The 13,003-nt window shown below is 39.6% G+C and overlaps 1 protein-coding gene across 1 annotated transcript in view; it reads right to left on the bottom strand.

The window, feature by feature from the left end:
* LOC148362196 (DENN domain-containing protein 5B-like) overlaps nucleotides 1-13,003 on the bottom strand; it is a 57,347-nt gene that overhangs the window by 41,451 nt on the left and 2,893 nt on the right. The gene's annotated exons all lie outside the window — the stretch shown is intronic.

Genomic DNA, 13,003 nt, shown 5'->3' with positions numbered 1-13,003 from the left:
ATCCCAGCTATCATCGGGAAGTGGGCAGGGGACACCCTGAACCGGTTGCCAGCCAGTGGGACAGACAATCGCTCGTCCATTCATACCTAGGGACAATTTGGACCGGCCAATTAACCTGACATGCATGTTTTTGGAATGTGGGAGGAAACCGGAGTGCCCGGAGGAAAGCCACTCAAGCACGGGGAGAACATGCAAACTCCACACAGGAGGTTTGATCTCACGACCTCAGAACTGTGCCGCACACACGCTAACCATTGCGCCCCTGTGCTGCCTATATATATATATATATATATATATATATATATATGTATATATTACATATAACTACCGTATCGTCTAATAATACTAAGCGCAGACTCTGTTTAGCCAATCAGAATGCAGAACACAATGCAAGATGGAAATCTACCAATTACCAAAACCATGAACACTAAAACCACGTTATAGTGAAGAATTGCTGTAACTATGTTTCTAAATGTTACAAAAATACATAGTATAAAAGGGAAAATGGACAATTTTTATGGCGTAAGTCAGGGTATACCAACCTACGGCCCGTGGGCATTATCAGGCCCGCCAACAGATTGAATCTGGTCTGCGACCAATGCGGGAAGAAGCATAAAAAAAGAAAAAAAATAGTTGCTTAGTCAAACAATGACCTGCAGTTAATAATATGTCCACTGGATGTCCTTAAAGCATGCAATAAAACAATTCTGAAATAATCCTGTTGAGTTTTTCAATGCAACTGATCAAATATAGTGATTAAAAAGAGGAGGTATTACTTTGCTAAAACATTTACTTAGTTTTCATTTGTAAATTAATGTATTTTTTTGTATATTTTATGTGTTTCAAACCCAATTGGTGAAACGGTCCCTTAATAGACAAAGAGACAATGAAACACTTGTGCAGGTAAATGCAAATGAGAAAAAAAAAATCGATTGGCTTATGTTATTTATTTTTTGCATGTATTTCTGAGGTACTGGATTTAAAATTCTCTATCGGCATATACAAAAAAATAAATACATGAATCAGCTCCCCCCCTATGGCCCAGTCCCATAGTCAAGTCAAGTCAAGTCATGTTTATTTGTATAGCCCTTAATCACAGAGTCTCAAAGGGCTGCACAGACCACATATTATTGCAAACCACAGACTAATCATTACAATATCTCCTGATCTAAGACCTACATGAGGGTAAGGAAAAACTCAAAAACCTCTACATGAGGAAAATGAAGAAACCTTGAGAAGTGACCGCACATGAGGTCATCCCTCTTCTAGGATGACCAGGCTGCAACGGATGTTGCAATAATAAATAATACACAGATATTGTCAACATTAAGTACAGGTTATTCATATGCTATAGAATAAAAGTGTGTTTTAAGCCTAGATTAAAACAGTTCCACTGAGGTTGCAGATCGAATCTCAGGGGGAAGAGCATTCCACAGCACTGGGGCTCGAATGGAGAACGCTCTTGAACTTGCGGATCTCTTCTTGGCTCTTGGGATCATTAGTAGACCAGCATTTTCAGAGCGAAGACAGCAAATATTTCAAACCAATGCAGCCTGAGACTCAAGAAGCTTGCTGAGCCCTGATCATCAAAGCGGCGCTGCCACGAGCGGCTGCCTTTTCCAGCAGCTGCCCTATTGTTTTATTGTCTGCTCCTATCTTCGGTGTTTTTTCTTTCCGTTTTAACAACTACACTATGGATTACTTCTATCCTATGGACATGGGTTTTAGCGCACAAAAATGTGTCTAATCAAGGGTTCAACTCCTTGCCCTGAAGAATTCTCGTGCCGGCGTGATGAAGGGGCCTATCGTGGAAGAAGAGCCGAAGCTAGCTAAGCGGCTAGCGGCGTTATAAGTCTTCGGTACCATCCGTAATCATGGTAAATGCGAACTCACGACCAAATGAGATCATCGAGTGCTGGTGGAAAACATCGAAGCGCACAGGGAGCGCAGTTGCTGTGTTTTGCCGAAACGTGGCTCACGTTTAGCATTCCGGATGCTAACGTGTAGCCACCCGGAGCTATCTGGCTTCAACGCCGCTATACAGATACAAGAAAGCCGGGGGGAATCGAAGAGGAGGCGGACTTGCTAACACAAGGTGGTGTATCCCTGGATTTTCACAAAGAAAAGATTTCCATCTGCCGCAGGGATGTCGAACTTTTGGACTAGCGTAACGTCATCCACTCCGCTACAAGCACCCCAAGGGCATCATGTTAATCTGTTAAAAAAAAACGGGGTAGACTGCTGGAAGTGTGAATTTCCCTACGGGGATGAATAAAGTATCTATCTATCTATCTATATATTTAATACATTGTCACAAGTGCATGGTTTTTGCAAACCTGCAACCTTCAGCAGGATAAATGACATTAAAAAATAATCGATAGAGGAATTGTGTTTGAGGATTGTTGTATAAGTAAAACAAAGGTTTCTCCTGTCTAAATAGAAGATCGTAACCTGTTCTGGATGACTCTTTAATTTGTGCCAAAATATAAAAGGGAGCACTAGTTATTTTTCTTGAGTGACTCTGCTAAATTGTACTGTAAAAAATGTGTCGTGCCATGACGCAGAATAAAATCTTGCGAAAGGATGCTGTGTTGCCTTGGTAACCACTCTACAGTAGCTTAAAAGGATGCCGCTAAATACCACGCATTAGACAATAAATTGACACACAAAACATGGAGCCATATTACAGTCTAGACATTCTCATGGGGCATTGCATTGACAAACTCCCTACCCCAACAAGACTCCAAATCTAAATTCTAAAACCACATTTAAACCATATAAGACCGCCAAAATGCTCTAATCAGGACCATTAGTCCCCACAATGATAAAAGAAAATCCTGAAAATGGTCCTATGAAACAAAATACAACCATAAGCAGAAGAGTTTCAGAATTTTAATGAAAACTCATTTAAAGATTTGTTGTTGGAGTGCAGGAATAATTTTAATGTTTCCTCATCTAACCATGTTAAAAAGCAGCTGAATAAACTCTGCTCTCATCCGACTGGTATATTGAGATCTTCAGTATTCTAAGATTATTATTACATCAATCTTTTATGACTACCTAATGTTCTGTCTTTTGAAAACAATGGATGTTTGCATTTTTTCATAAAGGAAGGAACATATTGCTTTGTTTACAAACCCTTACACGTCATCCATACATGATGTAACAAATATGTGCTTCCTGTGCTGCGTTCCATGTTATAACCACTGAACTTGAGCTAAAAGTAGAGCAGACTATAATCACGTTTTACAGAAAAAAGTCAGTACTTTGTTGTTTATGTGTGTTTTTGCGCTGCAATGAGAGTGTGATTTAAATGTTTTTGCAGAAGTGGTGATTTTTTTCACATGCGAGTTGTATCCAAATACAATCATTGTTTGATTAGTCAAACAATCAAACAGCTTTCTTCCAAGTTCACAAATGAAAAGGCACCAACATTTTTGTGTGGTAATAAATTGTTTTAAATATCAGTCAACATGAGCAGCACGGTAGCGCAGTGGTTAGCGCGTGTGCAGCACAGTTCTAAGGTCTTGGGAACCTCCCGTGTGGGTTCAAATCCAGCTACCGGACTTCTTGTGCGGAGTTTGTGTGTGGGTTTCCTCCCACATTCCAAAGACATGCATTTCAGGTGGATTGGCCGGTCCAAATTGTCCCTAGGTGTGAATGTGCGAGTGAGTTGTCTGTCCCTGAGTGCCCTGCAATTGGCTGGCAACCAGTTCAGGGTGTCCCCTGCCCACTGCCCGATGATTGCTGGGATGGGCTCCAGCACCCCCCGCGACCCTACTGAGGATAAGCGGTGTAGCTAATGAGATGAGATCAGTGAACATATTGGCGTTTCTTCATTTAGAACCGGAAAACTCAAAATGTTTCTCTACAACAGAGTGAACATATTTAGAAGACATTTTTTTTTTGCCTTTTTCACACTGCCTTCCAGATCTAAGCTAATTCTTCAGCACATTTTATTTCACTGTGTGTCATTTGATGATTTAATCAAATGTATGAAATGATAATAATGCCAAATCCTGTGTCCCAAATCAATGTAAATATGCCATTTACAATTTGTCTTCCACCTTCAGTTAAGTGTGTTGAGGCAATTTTTTTCCATGAAATTTGTCCTTAATAACAGTTTTAAAAACATTGTGCATGCAAAGTTCTTTTGTAAAAATGTCACAAATTACTGCAAACGATAAGCATATCGTCATATTCACTTTCGGTGTAGACTGTACTGAGCGAGAGAGAGAGAAGGAAGTGCCTTGCGCTGTGTGCAGGGATCCGCCCACCTGTACTGCTCACCCAATAAAGTCATTTGCCAGTGTCTTTATTTATCAGTTTAATTGGTTTCTTATCAAACTTCTGCATTAAGTGGCTTCTGCTTTATATGGACCAAAATCGGGATGAAATCACTTGACTTTGGAACGCCACAGAGAGATGTGCAATAGTTACATTTTATTTCGGAACCATACGTACTCTTGAAAAGAGCCATATATGGCTCCCGAGCCATAGGTTCCCTACCGCCCGCTTTAAAGAATCAAAGTGACCAAAATGGACTATTTTTTTTCTTTTTTCTTTGCCCAGCCGCAAGGTATTTGGTTACCCATACCAGCAAGATGTCAGAAAATGATGTCAGCTCCCTCTAGGATAGACTCAGGTATGTGAAATAAATTCAAATTTCTTCACCTACAAGTTAAAAGCATTTTTTAAACACAGATTTACATGAGAGTTCATGTATTTTGCTTTTTTTTAAATCACTAATGTTTTTTAAAGAATAAAGTTATTTTTTACTACCATGATGTGCTAAAGATTGCACGCTTTATATTTAAATAATAATTTGGATTACAAGCAGTGTTGGGTAGGGTTACTTTAACTTGATTACTTTCAATTACTTTTGGATTACTCCAATACAAAATATGCTAATAAAAGACAAAAGAAACTACCGGTAAATATGAATAAAATGACTACATTTGTGCAGGCTTGGGGAGTAACGGAACACGTGGAACGGCAAAAATGATGTTGGCAAGCTGTTTGGATTTCTTTTCATTTTGTTTCTGTCGCGTTTTATGTTAGTTTTGCCGGAGATCCAAGAGATCAAAGCTAGGAGAGAAAGCTTACCACGTGTTGTGAGTCATCATTTTATTCATATTTAGTTTCTTTTGTCTTTTATTAGCATATTTGGTATTGGAGTAATCCAAAAGTCATTGAAAGTAATCAAGTTAAAGTAACCCTACCCAACCCTGATTACAAGTTAGATAACACATTCATTGAGAAAAACTTTTGAAAATGATCTTGGCCTTGCTTTTTAACAGTTGTTTTCAATCGTCGCAAATTGGATTTTTAGTAGCCATCGCAGACATTTACTATGCTTTAAATGTTTTGACTTTTTTAGACTGAACAGCAGGTGCACAAGTACTATGACTCCCAATGAATGAACACTTGAGCAGAGGGCGACACATTTAGAAAATGAAGGAGATTAAAATAGAAGCAGCTGTTGAAATGCAACCTGTTAATTCAAAGCTGTGGTGACCCTACCCAACCCTGGTCATAATTGACTTCAGGAGGGCAAGCACAGACCCAGCTCTACTTATCATCCCTGGAGATTGTATAGAGGGAGTTTACTTAGTCAAACTCCTGAGCGTGCACATCTACAACAACCTCTCCTGATGAACATCTACTCCATCAGGTGCCTTAGCAGTGACTCCACTTTCTTGGGGTACTCAACAAAATTTAGCTTTCACTTATTTAAGAAAAACAAATCTCAAATGAGGGCAGCACGGCGGGGCAGTGGTTAGCGCGTGTGCGGCACAGTTCTGAGGTCGTGGGAACCTTCTGCGTGGGTTCAAATCCAGCCACCTGCCTTACTGTGCGGAGTTTGTATGTTCTCCCTGTGCTTGCATGGGTTTCCTCCGGGCACTCAGGTTTCCTCCCACATTCCAAAGACATGCATTTCAGGTGAATTGGCCGGTCCAAATTGTGAGTTGTCTGTCTCTGTGTGCCCTGCGATTGGCTGGCAACCAGTTCAGGGTGTCCCCTGCCCGGAGATGGTTGGGATGGGCTCCAGCCCCCCCGCGACCCTAACAAGGATAAGCGGTACAGCTAATGAGATGAGATAAGAAATCCAAATGTGCAATGGGCAGGGTTTGGTAGGGTTACTTTAACTGGATCTAAATATGAATAAAATGATGACTCACAACACGTGGTAAGCTTTCTCTCCTGGCTTTGATCTCTTTGATCTCCGGCAAAACTAACATCAAATGCGACAGAAACCAACTGAAAATAAATCCAAACAGCTTGCCAACATCATTTTTGCCGTTCCATGTATTCCGTTACTCCCCAGGCCTGCACAAAATGTTGTCATTTTATTCATTTTTAGTTTCTTTTGTCTTTTATTAGCATATTTGGTATTGGAGTAATCGAAAAGTAATTGAGAGTAATCCAGTAAAGGAAACCCTACCCAACCCTGGCAATGGGGGAGTGCATTTTGGTCGCTAATGTCGCCCCAACCCCCATCATGACTGTCATCGGGCATAAAGCAAAAGCCTCTTCTAGCTAGCATTCCAACAGGCGGCGTCATGTGAAATTTGATTAGGCAGCACAACACACAGCACGCCATTGAAGCGCCAACAACAGCAGATTGTTCCTGGGTGCTTGGAGATTTCTCTAATGATTTCATTTGTAGAGTAATTGCGCAAACATTTTAAACAAAAATACAAACAATTCAGAAGTGTAGAGTACCATTTCTTTAGGATTTTCTTTAATTTTGCCTCGTGATAACAGACAGCAGCTTTTTTTTTTTTTTTACATTTTGCATGTTTATTTGGTTGTTTTTTTTGGACTTTTAAATGCTGATTATAAATTAATAATAATACAAAATAATAGGCCAGTTATAGATATCTCACCAGTGTTCATTTGAGCTGTGAAAAGTGATGGGTCCCGGGGACTCGCATGCTCAAAAATCTATGGGTCCCAACAGAGATCTATGGGTCCCCAAAATTTTGTTTGCTCCATGCCCTTACAAACTGTCGTATTTTTCCTTAAAAAAATACAAAAAAATCTTTTTTTTCAAACATGTTTATTTATGTAGTTTAACATGTTATATTGTACATGTGTTTCCTCATATCATATATATTGTTAATTAATATTTTGTTGTGAGATACTGAGTTGCTCGACATGAATGAGGTTTATTATAAAAAAAAGTTCAAAAATGAAGTCGCTTGGACGTTCACTGTAGAAGGAAAAAAATACATGCAAATATAATTAAGTAGAATAATACATTTTGTTATTCAAATTATTAATTAATTTTCTGCATTAAATTATTGTTGGTAATATACTGATTAAAAGAGATAACCACAAACCTGTCTTTTTTCATTTTCTCCTTTTATACTTCCTTTTTTTCTTATTCCTTATACAACATAATCAATCGTAATATAATGCATCAAAGCAAGTGAGCCGTTTGAGAGCCGGTTCTCTAAAAAGAAACGGACTTTCACTACACAACTCGAACCGGAGATCGGCGTGCAGACGAAAACTCGAACCGCGAGACCAAAACAACAATGGCGGATCTGCCCGACGAAAAGTTTGGAGTGCGGTAAATCTTTGTTTAAAAAAAAATGTAATCGTGTAATAATGACAATTTTGTGTCAAAAAAGTTGCGTCCCAGGGAAGCACGTTGATTTGACACGATGCGTCCCCAGCAAAAATAATGCGTCTAGGGCAAACGAGAACATTGCATGACATTGCTGACTTAATATACAAAATTACAGACACAAAAAGAGCAAGTTAGAATATAAGACACATTTCAAAGACTTATATGTAATCTTTTATTGGGTCAATGTTAAAGAAATGTGAGTTGCAAGTCAGTGCACAGCTAGTATAAGACTAACTGTACTGTTGGGTAGGGTTACTTTAACTTGATTACTTTCAATTACTTTTGGATTACTCCAATACCAAATATGCTAATAAAAGACAAAAGAAACTAAATATGAATCAAATGATGACTCACAACATGTGGTAAGCTTTCTCTCCTGGCTTTGATCTCTTTGATCTCCGGCAAAACTAACATCAAATGCCACAGAAACAAAATGAAAATAAATCCAAACAGCTTGCCAACATCACTTTTGCCGTTTCATGTATTCCGTTACTCCCCAAGCCTACACAAAATATAATAATTTTATTCATATTAAGTTTCTTTTGTCTTTTATTAGCATATTTGGTATTGGAGTAATCCGAAAGTGATCCAGTTAAAGTAACCCTACCCAACCCTGTTCATAAATAACCCAATGTCTTAATTGCTGCCGACAAAGAGAGTCATAAAACGTGATCACGTCTCCTCTTTTTGGATATTCCATCCGAACTAGGGATCTAACTTTCAGAATCAGTGTCAGCGCTTTTAACATAATTGTAAAGCATCAGCTTGCATCACAATCGCGCTTTGCCGCATCAACACTCATTATGCTTGCTGTAAATCATCTTGCAAAAATGTCGTAACAATTACTGTTCACCAAGGATGCACCGAAATGGAAAATTGGGCCTGAAGCTAAAAACAAAAAGGATGTAAGTGGAATGCTCTTCCCCCTGAGATCCGATCTGCAACCTCAGTGGAAATGTTTAAATCTAAGCTTAAAACACACTTCTATTCCATAGCATATGAATAACCTATATTTTTTGTTGACAATATCTGTGTATTATTTGTTATTGCATCATCCATTGCATCCTGGTCATCCTGGAAGGGAGATATCCTCATGTGCGATCCCTTTTCAAGGTTTCTTCATTTTCCTCATGTTGAGGTATTTGAGTTTTTCCTTGCCCTCATGTTGGTTCCAGATCAGGGGATGGTGTAATAATAGTCTGTGGTTTGCAATAACCTGTGCAGCCCTTTGAGACTCTTTGTGATTAAGGGCGTCACAAATAAAAATGACTTGACTTGTAACCCTTAGTTCGAAGACAAAAACAGCTGCACTAAAATAAACACACAAAGTACTGCATGTATTTTTGAGTTTAAATGCCTCAACCGTAGAAAGGTATCTCTGTTGTGTTAGTATGTCAACCAGGGGTGTCAAACTCATTTGAACTCGGGGGCCACACGATAGAACAAACATTCTGTCGGGGGCCGGACTAATAGACAAGAGAGAAAGAAAAAGAGAGATAAAGAAATAAGAGAAAGAGGGAGGGAAAAGGAGAGAGGGCGGGACAAAGGAAGAAAAAGAGAGGGAAAAAGAAAAAGATAAAAAGTCATGATAGAGGGGGAAACGAAAGGGAGACGAAGAAAGAAATCCAAAGAGAAATAGAAAGACAGAAGGAGAGAAAAGAGAATACAAAGCGCGAAGGGTAGGAAGAGAGAGAGAGAAGAGAAAAGGAAAAAAATGAAGTTAGAGCAAAAGAAGTTAGAAAGTCACAGAGAGAGAAAGAGACAAAGAGCAACAAAGGAGGAGAAAAAGAGAGACACGGAGAGTTAAAGGGACAGAGAGAGAGAGAGAGAGAGAGAGAGAGAGAGAGAGAGAGAGAGAGAGAGAGAGAGAGAGAGAGAGAGAGAATTTCAACTGAGATGTCTCCTTATAATAACCCCAAACAAAGTTGCTTTAACACTGAAAAAAAAGAACCAAATATTTCGGCAGATCTCAAACCTGTTGAACAGAAAATGGACGATTGTGAAGCTAAAACCTTCAGTTAAAAATAAAAGACAGAAGGCAGTTCAAGCACAATCAAGCCTGTTTCCTTCGACGCCTACTTGCTTTTGTTACCACTGAACACGTTTTCACAATAAAAGGTATTAGCTAAGAGTTATTTTTAAAGTATTGCATTTTCCAAATTAGGAGCGTAAACACTTGTCTGGCATCCAGAATTTAATTCTCCTGGTTGGTTGCAGAAATCTCATGCGGGCAGGAAATCCCTAGAAGGAAAATACAGTGGAACCTCGTTAGTTCGCGGTTCCACTTTTGCGGGTTCAGAGCTTCGCGGGTCTAAAAAATATACCTTGCCTTCTCAATAAAAGCATTTATTGACTTGACACCATTGAGCGCGAGCTTATGTCAATTGAAGACACGATGTGGACACTCTTATTGTGAAGGGGAGGCCCTGACACAATGCTTAGTCATGGTGAGTTACAACTTCGCTCCCCCCCGCCTTTAACTCCTCCCACCTCACCCCCTTCTTATGTGGCGCTCAGTTTATCAAGAAGGTACTCGGCGACGCGACGCAAGTACCGTAAATTCCGGACTATAAGCCACTACTTTTTTCCCAAACGTTCAACCCTGCGGCTTATTCAGTGATGCGGCCAATTTATGTAATTTTTCTAACGGGCGCCAAGGTAAGATTTAGACCGGTGGAATATATGCCCCGAATAAGACTGCAACTTCTTAGCTTGTGCACAAATTAAATTAGCGTAGACATATCCTCACCATGCAAATTGCAAAAAGAAAGGCACATGACGCAGCTTTCAAGCTAAATGCAATCGAGCAGTCCGATAAAGAAGGAAACAGAGCTACTGCACGTAAACTTTACTTTGCGAGTGTGTTGCTAGCGTGTTTTTGAATAAGGGAGCGTGGGACGACGTCTATATGACATAGTCTCTTTCCCATACTGGGGAAGACGACTTTGATGATGTCAGTAATTAGGAAGAAGATGAGGACGGTTCACCGAGATGACTACAAACGGTATGTTTTTTCAACAGAGCCGTTTACTGTGTTGCGAGCGTGTTGCTAGTAGCGTTTTGCTACCCTTCACAGGCACGGTTTGAGATGAAAGTTATAATATTATTATTAAAGCTTTGAAAACTCTCTCGGTGTACCGTCTTTGTTTGTAAATATGTGTAACCATGTATAATATGTATTTGCAACTGTATATTTATGTAATGTATTTAGTTTAGAGACGTATTCTGATATGTTTTCCACGGGCGAATCAAAATGAAGGGGCAAAAACAACAGGGGCTGACGGGAAGTGGAGTAAAGGTGAGACGTGTTTGTGGAAGCAGCAGACAATAGTGGATACCTGTATACCTGTATACGTTTTTAAGCATTTTTATAGGATTTTCAGTTTTCGCGGGTGGTCTCGGTCCCCATTAACCGTGATAACCGAGGGATTACTGCATAACATTTTCCAAATTAGGAGCGTTAACACTTGTCTGAAATCCGGAATTTAATTCTCCTGCTTGGTTGCAGCTTAAGGCTTAAAAATCTCATGCATGCGGGCAGGAAATCCCTTGAAGGAGAATATCCTGCTGCCGCTTTTGCTGCAGTGGCGAGGAGATGGCCTACTGTTGCATAAGAAGATTGGCAGCGATCGAGAGCACCAAGGCGGCAGAGCGGTCACCCTCTCAGTAGGGAGCCAGGGATTAAAAGCCACGCCAGTTAGTTAAAAAACTACAATCATTGGCAGATTTAAGCCAGAGGCAGTATTTCCTCTATCCCTGCTAAGATGAGATGCCTCACACTAGTGTAATTGTAGAAGAAATGTGGGTGTGCAGTGTTCATTTGACTTGTGAAAAGTGATGGGTCCCGGGGACTCGCATGCTCAAAAATCTATGGGTCCCAACAGAGATCTATGGCTCCCCAAAATTTAGTGTGCTCCATGCCCTTACAAACTGTCGTTTTTTGCCTTACAAAATACAAAAAAAATGTTTATTCATGTAGTTTAACATGTTATATTGTACATGTGTTTCCTACCATCATATATATTGTTAATGAACATTTTGTTACGAGACACTGAGTTGCTCGACATGATTGAGGTTTATTATCAAAAAAAGTTCAAAAATGAAGTCGCTTGGACGTTCACTGTAGAAGGAAAAAATACATGCAAATATAGTTAAGTAGAATAATACATTTTCTTATTCAAATTATGAATTCATTTTCTGCATTAAATTATTGTTGGTAATATACTGATTAAATGGGATCACCACAAATGTCTTTTTTCGTTTTCTCCTTTTATACTTCCTTTTTTTTTTTTTTACTTCTTTATACAACATAATTCGTAAGATCAATCATCAAAGCAAGTGAGCCGTTTGAGGGCCGACTCTTTTTAATGAGTTGAGCCAAAAAAGCCGGTTCTCTAAAAAAAGACGGACTTCCTTTCACTACACAACGACCAAAACAACAATGGCAAATCTGCCTGACGAAAAGTTTGGAGTGTAGTAAATCTTTGTTAAAAAAAAAAGTAATCGGGTATACATAATCATTCGTAATATAATGCATCAAAGCAAGTGAGCCGTTGGAGAGCCGGCTCTCTTGAATGAGTTGAGCCGAAAAAGCCGGTTCGCTAAAAAGAAACGGACTTTCACTATACAGTACAACTCGAACTGGAGATCAGCGTGCAGAAGGAAACTCGAACCGCGAGACAAAAACTGTCATGTCCTGCACGGTTGTCATAGCGCCCAGCTGGCCCCGCCCCTTGACACCGGCTGAGACACATTGGACTGATTGCTTTTGGAGTACTTAAATGCTCCTTTTGGGACTGCCCGTTGCAGGACCATTGCTTAACCTCGTTGAAACCCTGTTCATGCCCGTTTGATCTGAGTAATGCCTAGTTTGTCATTTTGATCGCCTTTGAACCTGTTTTGTTTGTTTTTGGTCCGTTTTTGGTGAGGAGATATTCGAAAGAAAGGGATGGCTATTGTTTTTTTTTCCCCAAAGAAAACAAGGAAGTGACATTTTTTCCAAACGTCATTTTTTTTCTTACGTAATTTGTCAGTGCTTCAACAAATGACCTCTCTTGCCTGTCACTAAAGCCCCACTAGCCCCATCAACAAATGAGAGATATCTCATTGAGATTGTTATTGCCATGGAAACCCATCAGACATCTTGGAAACGTCAATCACTAAAACACTTTAAAGAAAGACTTTGTTTACAGGAATTTCTTCAGAGTGCCAAAAGGCAAAACAATCAATCTCAAAATTACTTACTATTACTAAGTGATTATTTTTTGATTGGGTTTTAAGCAAGCGCGTGTGCGGCACAATGAGGTCATGAGATTGAACCTCCTGTGTGGAGTTTGCATGTTCTCCCCGTGCTTGCGTGGGTTT

Source organism: Urocampus carinirostris, chromosome 7 (genome assembly GCF_059441175.1).
Source record: "Urocampus carinirostris isolate Australia breed hairy pipefish chromosome 7, RoL_Ucar_1.0, whole genome shotgun sequence".
NCBI classification, from domain to species: domain Eukaryota; kingdom Metazoa; phylum Chordata; class Actinopteri; order Syngnathiformes; family Syngnathidae; genus Urocampus; species Urocampus carinirostris.
The sequence above is the reverse complement of the archived record's forward strand: the minus strand, read 5'-3'. Positions and strand labels throughout refer to the sequence as shown.